At 53.5% G+C, this 10845-nt stretch overlaps 1 protein-coding gene across 1 annotated transcript in view; it reads right to left on the minus strand.

Annotated features, from left to right (window-relative positions):
- HJV (hemojuvelin BMP co-receptor) overlaps positions 1-5750 on the minus strand; it is a 21676-nt gene extending 15926 nt beyond the window's left edge. Inside the window, exon 1 of the mRNA XM_026656249.2 lies at positions 5394-5750. The gene's annotated coding sequence lies outside the window, so the exon portion shown is untranslated. The remainder of the gene's footprint in view (positions 1-5393) is intronic.
- Between the last annotated feature and the right edge of the window lie 5095 nt (positions 5751-10845).

Below are 10845 nucleotides of genomic sequence, written 5' to 3' on the forward strand. Positions count from 1 at the left end.
TGCTCCCAATACTTCTGTTAGTCTTAAAGGTGCCACAGGACCCTCTGTTGCTTATTAATAAGGGGGTTTCTCACCATTATTTTCCCTTAAGGGACAAGAGCTAGAGATTCCATTAAATTCACCAGGGAATTTGCTACGGCTAATCTATGTACACGGAAGGTGGCCAGTCGCTCCGGTGATGGGCAGCCGTACAAAACGCTAAGATAGCTAGCTTGCCTGGGATAAACACCGCATCCCAGGGCTGTAGAAAGAAGAGTGGGAAACCTGTGATTCATTTCTCCATTCAATCAAAGAGACTGTTTCATAAGCAAAGAGATGCAATGCTGTTGGCCAGACACAAACTCCAAATAGGTGGTACTTTGCTAGAAAACTGTTTTCTCCCCTTGTACCTGTTCTACGTCCACGCAGACAGAGTGCCTCCTGATTTGCAAGAGCACAAGCAGAGAATCAGGCCCGTCTCGTAGGGCAATGCAGTGTCCCAAATGTGCAACTTGAAATGGGCGTGAAAAGACCTAGTAGAACTTTCATCTTCTTTCATGTAAGGTGCTGAGGTGCCTTGCAGACTAACACGGCTACCCCCTGATACTAGGTACCTTGCTGTTTGCTCCAATATAGTGCTTTCCAATGGCACAGAGATTTGCTCCTATGAGCAAATGAGCCATTTCAGGCACAGAGAAAGGGGATGAATTCCGTCCATTGCAAGGAAACCAGCTCTCCTTACAAGGCTGCATGCCTTTGACAGGGTCCACTACAACACATCACTGATTCAGATCATTAGCCCAGCAGCTCCAGTCTCCTGTCTTGGCCAGTGCCCAAAGAGGAAGGAGAGGCAAAAAAAAACACCTTACACAGTTGAGATCTCTGATTTTAGGTTGTAACTCCAGCCAAGCCAACAATTTGAGAAAAGATGGTTTTTAAAAACACCAACCAACCAAAAAAACCCCTCACCAAATCTCCCATATTTGCAGCATTAAAAATGGTTAGAACACAGCATTACTAACGTTCATGATATCTGGTGGGGGAGGGGGGTTGCTTAAAGTCCCAGCTCCTGCAGTCAAGTCGTTATGGGGGAATCTCATTTTTAAAAAATGAAAGCGAAGTTTCTAGCCCTTGTGCTTGCAGAGCCAAGTTGAAAAAGTGATCACTTAAAAGCTCCAAAACCAAATAAACGTCCTCCACGTTTCTTACTTAAAACAAAACAAACAAACATGACTTTTCAGGGCCTGATGCATGACGTTTGAATGCTTGGGGTCAGCAACACAAGGGAATGAGCCATTAGACCCTATATACTGCCCCATGGTTGCAGGCAGCATGAATTTCCAGTTCTGATGTTAAACCCAGCACGGCTGCAGTGCAGACAGATTTAAGGGCCCAGCAGTAGATCAGAGCAAGACAGATTGGTACCTGCTGCATTTGTGCAAAGGGTCCGGCTTTGCAAAGATCATGCACCAAACTGCAGATGGCTCCCAGTTGCTCAGCCCCTTTCCAAGTTGATTCAGAGCAGAATTGCTTTTTGACTGCTAAATGCAAAGCAATTTATACTGTGGCACAAATTCCCTTCAATGCATTTTCATTTGAACCCTAACCAAATACCTGAGGCTGGCAGGGCCGGACTTCAAGGAGGAAGCAAAGCACGTGGAAAGAGAGAAAGAGATCCCACGCTTTTAATTCCTCCCAATAGGAGCTACACTTTAAATCACTTAGTACCATAATTCACCCAAAAGGGACTCACCTTACTATGGTGCCGGGCAGGGTTGGAGAATCTAAATAGTATACAGAACAGACTAGCTTACCGTAAACTCTGTAGTAGTGCCGCTCTGTGGTGGCCCAGTTTCTCTTTTCAAGCCGGGCAATGCTCAGAAAAATGACTTTGGCTCCCTGCTCAGCAGCTCTGATCCCTTTTCTAACGGCAGCTGTCCCAAGCCCGTTAGCCTCGCAGGGCCAGTGCAACTGTTAGTGGAATGAGCTTAAGTCTATTCTCCCTTGCTCACCAACAGACCCATCTGCTAAGATCCAGTGGCAGAACCTTTATTGCTGGTGATGGTTCTAAGAAGTTAAGGACACAGCTTGGGGTGTCGGATCCCAGGGGAGTTGGCATTGTCAGCTGTTAGAAAAGGAAGGGAAAAGCCTTTTGATGCCTAGGCGGCCCCTGGCTTTTTCTCAAGCTCTAGCGAGGGTGGCATCCGCAAAGCGTGGCTGTGTCACAAGGTTTCTGAATACCCAGACGTTTTACAACACTCCCCCTGCTTAGCGTCGGTATTCGCATTGCAGTAGCCTGCAGAGGCCCCAGCGGGGGATCGGGGGCCCCGATGTGCTGGGCGCTGCGCAGACCCAGCCCCTCGATCTGAAATGCTTACAATCCAACTGGACACGACAGCTGAAGGATCGTTATCTCCATTCGACCGATGGGGAAACTGAGGCACGGGGGTGGGGGAGAGTGATTTGTCAAATAGCACAGAGGGAGGCAGGGACAGAACCTAGAACGGCGCCCCGCTGCGGCACCGACTCTCAGAACTCTGTCCCCATTGCCCCTGTCCCTTCAAGCGACCTGTCTAGCACTGCAAGACCCTTCTCTCTGCACTTCGTGTTATCTGGAGTATCCTCCCCTCTCCCTGCCCCTCTCATTGGCTCTCCAGCTACACACATCTCTCAGGTTCCTTGCTTGTGTGCCTTTTAGTTTCTTCTTTCCTCTAAGCTATTTCTTATGCGACGGTCTCAGTTCACCCCCAGCAACATCGAGGGCAGGGTACAGCTTGCATTGCATCTCCGGGTTGCAGTTTTTTCCCCTCCAAACCCCACCTAGCCATGACTTGGGCTGCCCAGTATTTGCTGCATCTCTTGATTTCAGCTTCCCTGTCATGAGCTCCAAGCCATGCCAATGCCTGGATGCCCTGGGTGGGAATCAGTTACACGGAGGGTGGGAGGGGATGCAGGAGGAAATTCTCCAGGGAACAGCATACGGTTGCTGCTCAGTCTTTCGCAGGCCTTGATCAGTGGAAGGTGTCCGGTGCGGGAAGACCATCTCTTTAACCCTTTAACTGCTACTCAAGGTACCTAGGATGCTCCGGCAATAAATACATCTGCTGTGCTTCCCGATGCACCGGGCGCAGACAGGTCAGCCTACACTGGCTCCCCTACCCAACCTCCCAGAAACCCCATCGATTTCAATGTCATAATGGCAGCAAAGCAGGTGACCCTTCCGGGAGAAGAGAGGAGACCAGCAGGGAAAAGGTGAAACAGAGAAGGGTGTTTTGAAAAAGTCTGCCCTAGAGCCTGGGTTCGAAAAGGTCCACAGCATTGCAACCTAGACTGGGCAAGCGGAGGGAGGACAGAGATCATCCAGGTAGCTAACATCCACACAACGGTCCAGTTCTCCACAGCCGTGTCTCTTGTGCAACCTTTACACCAGTCCCTGCCGCCTTCTGACGCGACAGTGTTCCGCCCCCACTCTCCACGGGTGGGAATGGGAGGAGGAGGCTGCCTTCACTTTCTCATGCAACCCTGCCCCTCCCAGCGTGGACCCAGAGCAAGCTCCCCCGTCCAGGAGAAAGTAGGGCTACTTTTTCTACTACGCTAGGTGTGGCTTGGGGTACTGCTCTTCCACCAGCAGCTGTGCCCAGGCACAGAATATGCAACAGGACTTGGCATGATGCTGGAACGAACGCGCAGCTCACGGTTTCCTTCCCGAATCAGCCGGGGTGATTTCCTGTGGCTTGTCTGTGTAGGTACAGGATCAAAGCAGTACCACCCCCTCTAGCGTGGATGTAGTTATATCATATAAAGGTGCTTATAGCTAGTCCCATATGGGAAGTGGAATAAGCTATTCCGGTAAAAGGCACCTTTATTCCCAGACAACTGCATCCACCCTAGGGGTGGCCAGCGTGCTAGAACCATTTTTATAGTGAGAGCCAGTGAACCAAACTGTAAATCCCGTATAGGATGGAAACCACTTCAAGCCAAGGGGTGAGCACCCCAGTTCCAGCGCCTGTGGTGTATTGGGAAATAATCACACGCCGAACTGACACATATTTCATAGAGTTAAGGCCAGAAGGGACCTTTGGAGCATCTGGCCTGACCTCCTGTGTATCACCGGCTACTCGGTTTCATCCGGATACCGCTATGTGGAGCGGGTGACTTTTGTTAGACGAAAGCACCTCAGCACCTGGGATTCTAGCTAGAAGTGTGCCACGGGCAGAGCACAGACCGAGATGCCACCAGCGCCCCAGGCCCCTGCAAGGGGCAAGGAATTGAGGAGGCGAGAGAATCCCTGGAGGTGACTCACGCCCCATGTTGCAGAGGAAAGTGGAAGCCCAACTCCCCCCCAAGTCCTCCTGGCCAATTTGCTGGGGAGGAAGATGCCATGACGTGTGTTCAGCCCGGAAGGCCGGGAATGGCTCCTGAGCTGGCAGTAAGCACTTGTGCAGTTGCTGGAGCCCTGGGACAGAGCAAGTGGGGGGCCCCGGTGCTGGGAGCGTGGGCTCACCCTACTCTTTCCATCTGTGACCCCACCCCTTCCACCACGGCCCCGCCCCCGTTCTGCCCACAGCCCCGCCCCTTCCCCCCTATGGCCTCGCTCCTTTCCGGACCCCCCCTCCCCGTGGCCCCAAGATCGGAGAAGCTCTATTTCCCTGCCATGGCCCCGGCGGGGGGAGATTGGCTGGGGCCCCTGGGCACGGGCCCCCTTGGCCCATGCGGTAATACACTGGATGCGACAAGCCCAGAGGTGGGGGGCTATGAACTGCCAAGCCTAGAGGTGGCAGATTAACACTGCCCTCAGCCCCACCCGCACTCAAATTGTTTGGAGGTTCAGACGCATTCAGAGACTGATCTGAATGATGCAGCGCTCCCGCAGCTGGGCTGCAGATCACAGGGAGAATCCAGGGTGAGTCCCGCTTCCCGTCACTGGCTTGCAAGTCCCAGGAGGAAGGTGTTGCTGCCTCGCATCTGGTGCTGGACGGCGAGTGGGAAGGGCAGCAGCAGACAGGAAAATGATGGGGAAGGGAGAAATGGAGGAAAAGGGGATCCAGTGACCCCCCCCTGCAAGGTTTGGTCTGAGTTCCAAGCAAAGATCAGGGCTACAATGAAAGGGGGCACCACGGACTGAGGTGCATCTGCCGCGTTGGAGGAGGAAGCCAGGTGGTGAGTTGCACTGACATATCTCTGCAGGAGACCATGACTATAACAGCAGGGCTGTGTCGGGGGAAGGACCCCCCCCAGAACTGGCACAGCAGCAAACCAGGGCCAGGGTGCATTGGCAGAGCAGCGGAGACCGCAGGAAAGTTTGCCTGGAGCTTGTTTGAACTGTAAGCGTTAGCCCTTGACATTTACAAGCACCGAATTCACCCACAAAACGGAAAGATCCAATCTTACAAGAAATCATCGCTCTGACTTACCTGGGCAAACTTCACACCCATTCGCTACGGCGTCCTTCGGCCAATCCTCCGGCACGCTTCTTGTACCGACTTCCCGGATATTCCCGAGATTTCATCCGCCAGCCAGAAACGGGCGGCGGGGGGGAGGAATCAAGTGTGTTAACCCCCAGGACTGGATACGGTGGGAGAAGAAAACAGCTGAACTCTCCCACAACCCAATCCCTCCCTGAAAGCCAGAGGAGAAGGTTCTAAGCTGACACTTTAAAAATAGCCACTAGTATTTTTGATCCTGAAAGCAGGATTCTGATGGGAGGAGGGGGGCAGTGAGGGGAATCCACTGGCAGAGGATTTTCTAGTCGGACTCACTTCCTTATCAGAGTCGATAGCCAAAGCAATCTCCGGTGATATCCAGGAGATCCAATCCGGACCAAGACTCCTAAGAGACGCTGCAAACTCCTGCCCGTGTTGGAATCCCACTCACTCAGTTCTCAGTGTGACATGCTCTGGGGCTGAGTTTATGCCGCTCTGAACATCATCCAGGTCTGGAGCCGCTTGCTGATCCCAGGTTGCTGCGAAGAATTCAGGCGGAATCCCCTTGTAAATAGCTCCAGTTACTTGTTTCCGCCCAGGAATGGGAAGAACCAAGACGCGTTTCAAAAGCAGAGGTCTCAGTCTGCTGTCGCTCTCCCTGCTTTACCCCAGGGTTGGCCCGAAACAAATCAATGAAGCTGAAGCCCACCCTCGGCCCATCTGCCAGGCTGAATCCTCAGGTCCTGGTGCTTCCCGCAGGACACAACCTTTCCTACCCCGTATACGAGCTCCGATCCGTTTTCTTCCATGCTTCTCCAAAGCCCTAGGAAAGCTGGTGTCACTCCCACCCCATGTCTGGGGAGAGAAGTTCTTGAGAACATCCAAAGGACAAAACTCTCCCTGTTTTTCCTTATGTCCCTCCAGGCACAGGGAGAGGCTGAATGGGAAGGAGAAAGGTCCGGGGGCGTATGGATGAGAGGCCCAAACTCCCCCTGTTCTTTTCCTGTGAGCCTCTCCAGAATGTGGGCAGCAGATCTGAGAAGAACTGGAGTCCTCTTGATTGCATCGCTGGGGAAAGCAAAGCAGGAAGCCCCAGTCAGATGTTCATTCATCTGTCCCGCTCCCCTCCCCACCTCTTAGCAGAGGGGGGGTGCAGATTTTCACAGAAGAGCTTCAGGCCGCTGCACAGATAAATCAACAGACAGAAGCACCTGCTCCTGGACGAGCAACTGGGTATGGGAGGCGCTCGGCCCAGCCCTGGGCTGCACCATGTGTTTAAAACGTGAACTGGGGCCGGGGAGGGGGGAACCAGAGAGGGGAGGGTGCAGGGAAAGGCGGGGGGGAGGTTGTCTAAAAAAAGATGGAAACAGATGTAGCTGGAGCCAAGCTGCCTCTGATCTCTCCTGGGGAGCTGACAATCGGTGATGCTCAGCGGGTGGAAAGAACCCAGCGGGGCTCTGTGGAGACACCGGCTGAGGATCTGGCCCTGAGCGCTGCGGGGCTCTTCTCAGCCCGAGCCTGGAATGCTTTGCAGCTATCGCTCCTCTTCTCCATGAGCTCTCGAAATCAGACCTCCCCTCGTCTCCTCTTCCCCCTGAGCATCAGTCCTGCCAGCTCCCGAGCCCGAGACCCTGGGGCTAGATAATGAGGTGCAGAATTCTCGTTTGCTACAGCGAGGGCGTCTGGCCTGCCTGGGCAGCCCCGCAGCACGGCCTGAACTTCCGGGGCACCCCAGCCATCCGTAGTGCGTAGCCGTGTGAAACGAGGGTCGAATGGCTGCTGCATCAACTGGGGCGTGTTTTACACTCGCTTGGCACCAATGCCACTGGCTCCACGGCAAGAGAGAATCGGGCCCCTGGTCTGGAGTCTGAACCCCACGACCACTGCCTCATATCCTACATCCGTATTTGCAGGGAGGCGTGGCCTAGATGGCTGAGCACAGGGCGGGGACTCAGGAGACCTGGGTTCTGGTCCTGTCTTTGCTGGGTGACCTGGGGTGAAGCTCCGTGCCTCAATTTCCCCATGTGCCAAATTGGGATAGCGACGCTGCCTTCCTTTGTGAAGGGCTTTGCAAGCTACTGAGGAGAAGCGTTTGGTATTACGAGCTGGATGGTCCAGTGGGTAGGACACTGGGCCAGCACTCAGGAGATCTTGGGTCTATTCCTGGTTCTGACATGCTGTGTCGCTTTTCTGTTCCCCTTTCTCCTGGCTTGGCCTGTAATACGAAGTAATAACCCGATTGTCTAGCGGTGCACGTTCAGAACAATGCCGTGATCGCCGAGGGAGGAAAGTTTTCTAAACCTCTCCCGACCATCACCCCTCCCCAGTCACAGGAGACAAGGCTGCAGAGATGGAAAAGACCTCGTGGGGTCTTGGTGTCCCCCTGGGTGGGGTCCGTCCCCCAGGACTCTCCCTCGGTGGCACCTGTGACTTTTTATTCTACTTCAAGTGGAAGGGGAGGGGAAAAGAAAGCTCTATTCGAGGAGCAAACCGTAGGGCTGCTGTGCTTATGGTATCTGGGCTTGATTTGCCCTTTGGTCTCCGCCCTGCCCTGCTCCCCTTCTCGCTCTCACATTCCCCCTCCCTTTTTATAATCGACCAGGCAAATGGCAGTGGGATGCCATGCTCAGCCCCGGCATGCCAGTGCTGATTGGTCAGAAAGCCCGACCCACGGGCCCGTGCGGGGTGACGCTTTGGGGCTAGTTACCCTCCCCCGACAGCTGCTGCCACCTGTGCTGGGACCTGAGTTCGAAAGACGGAACCAACTCCCCAAAGGGGCTGTTCACCGGGGGGCCCTGGCCCTCGGGCTTCAAATAAGGAAGCCAAGTGAGCACACTGGATGCTTTTTAACCCCTTTGGCTACTAATCCGCCCCTCCACATGCTGCTCTGTCATTGTCAATAGGCTGTTAGGAGAGACCTGGGACATCCAGCAGCTACACAGGTGCCTTCTACCTGGACGTACCTGGGACATCCGATCTCTACAAAGGTGCCTTCTTCCTGGACATACCTGGGACATCCAGCAGCTAGACAGGTGCCTTCTACCTGGACGTACCTGGGACATCCAGCAGCTACACAGGCGCCTTCTACCTGGACGTACCTGGGCCATTGATCAGCACAGGAAATGGCAGAGAAGTGAGTGGAGTTGTCCCCGGAGTGTAGTGCGTTGCACTCTCCCCTCCAGGAATCGGAGCAGAGGATTCTGGGATGTTGTTAGATAAATGTCTATCAGGGATGGTCTAGACAGTATTTGGTCCTGCCATGCGGGCAGGGGACTGGACTCGATGACCTCTCGAGGTCCCTTCCAGTCCTAGAATCTATGAATCTATGAATAACCGCACTTTTTTGCTCTTCTCTTGTGCCTTTCATCAAAGGATCTCAACTCCGTGTGACCTCCCCTGGACGCTGAATCGTCTCTTCCCGCCACCCAAATAGCTATCATGGCTCTCCTGTATCTCGAGTATGTATAACAAGGAACTAGATAATAGTTCTGTGATTTAGCTGATGCTCAGGAAATGATGAGACGACGACGCTGATCATTATTGTTAATGCCTTAGAGGGCGCTCGGAGCTACCCGCACACAGAGGAAGAAACGGTCCCCTCTCCAAAATGTTCACAAGCGAAATCTGACATGTACCGAACAGCCTGAGGTGCAACTAGACACAGAGCTGAATTAGAAACCCCGATCCACATCCAAAGTCTGTGGCCCATCCTCATGGAAATTCAGACACGTGATGGGATACACAGGCAGGGGGTCCAGCCGAACTTGAGAGGAGGGTGCTGTTCACAACCCGGCAGATTCCCATCTTGCTGACCCTATCGTCTTCTTGTTTCCTGTCTGCCTGTCTCCACCTGTTGTCTCTCAAGTTCTATTTGGATTGTTGGCTTTTTGAGGCAGGGGCTGGCTATATTTGTCCAGCATCTAGCGCACATTCCTGCACCGTGGCTGGGGCTCAGAGACATAACTGCATACAAATGATAACTTAGCTAGACAAGAAATCTGCTTCTTTACAGAGCTGGGATGTTGAACGTGCAGCTTGGCATGATGGGGAGGGGGGGAACCCTTGAATTCTTCTTTCCACAAAGAGTTGAATAGTGATTTTCTTCTGGTTTCTTTTTTCTTTTCTGCATGTTTGAACTGGGAGGAAATAAGAACACGCGTCTTTTCCTTTCTGTCTCACTCTCTGGGGTCAGATTTCAGAGAGCAATTTCCAAACGCCCAGCGCCCACAACTGGCACTAGATTTTCTATCGAATGGTAACAAGCTAGTCCCCCTTACTGTAGCATCTGAGCACGGCACAATCATTTCAAGGTAATTATCCCCACAGTCTGCCGGTAAGGCAAGGCCATGCTGTCATCCCCATTTTACAGATGGGAAACCGAGGCACAAGAGAGGCTAAATGACTCGCCCAAGGTCACACAGGGAGTCTGTGACGGAGCAGGGAATTGAACGCAGGTTTCTGAAGGCGTAGGCTAGCACCCGAACCGCTAGCCCGCAACTGCCACTCTCTTGCCAACTAGCTCAGATCCCTTTAGCCACCTCACTAAGGGCCATCTTTTTCAAGCGCATTCAGCACCTCCCCGTGGCGTGGGACAATGCTGAGCAGCTTTTGCAAACAGCTCAGCATCCAAGTTCTTTGCGTCTCTGAAACGCTGACCCCATCTCAGTGTGAACTCCAGCCGGACCACTTTGCAGAGTTGCCTTCTCCTGCTGCCTTGCCCCTCCCTCCCCTGAATGCTGGGCAAAGCTTCTGAATCAAACAGAGCCCCACCCTCCATGCGATTGCCACCCGAAAGGAGAAATAATCCCCCAGGCTCAGACCAACCTTGCTTGAAATCCAGCTCAGGGTTTTCCCAAAATCAGTCCCAGGCCTGTTCCTACCTCAACCCTCTTTAGCTGGGAGGGCAGCGTACCTGGCACAGGGGTTGGGTTTGCAAGGAGAAGTACGATCCGGGGAAAGCGGCGCTCCTGGTGAGGATGTGCAGAAGGAGGGTAGCGTGGACAGGAAAACAACATAGCTTGACTTAATTTTGTAGTGTAGACATGCCCTGATTCTTGGGCCCAAAACCTAGGGCGAGCAAGCCAGGAGGCCTGTGCAGTGTGTGCAGAACTCCACCGGGGGGCAGCAACGTCTAAAAAGTGGGGCAGGCTGCTCCGTTTGACTTCTAAAGACTTTGGAAAAACTCTAGTTTCGCCATTTGTCCCCACATGTCAGAACCACTCCTGGGGGATCTTTCCATTGGCTGCAGCGCCTCAACTGCCTGGGGCGCAATGCAGCGAGAACCGTCTGTTCCCCAGTCACTCAACGGCGCTGCGCCTATATGCTGGGGAGATGGAGGGTGCTGGGGAAGTGGGACAGGGGAGGCATGGCCGTTCTGGGAGAGGTGTGCTGGTCTCTACCTAATCACACTCACCGGCTTGGTGGAAAGAAGCCAGGCCCCGAT

The sequence above is a fragment of the Terrapene carolina genome, unplaced genomic scaffold, assembly GCF_002925995.2.
Source record: "Terrapene carolina triunguis isolate 2854851 unplaced genomic scaffold, T_m_triunguis-2.0 Scaffold227, whole genome shotgun sequence".
NCBI lineage: Eukaryota > Metazoa > Chordata > Testudines > Emydidae > Terrapene > Terrapene triunguis.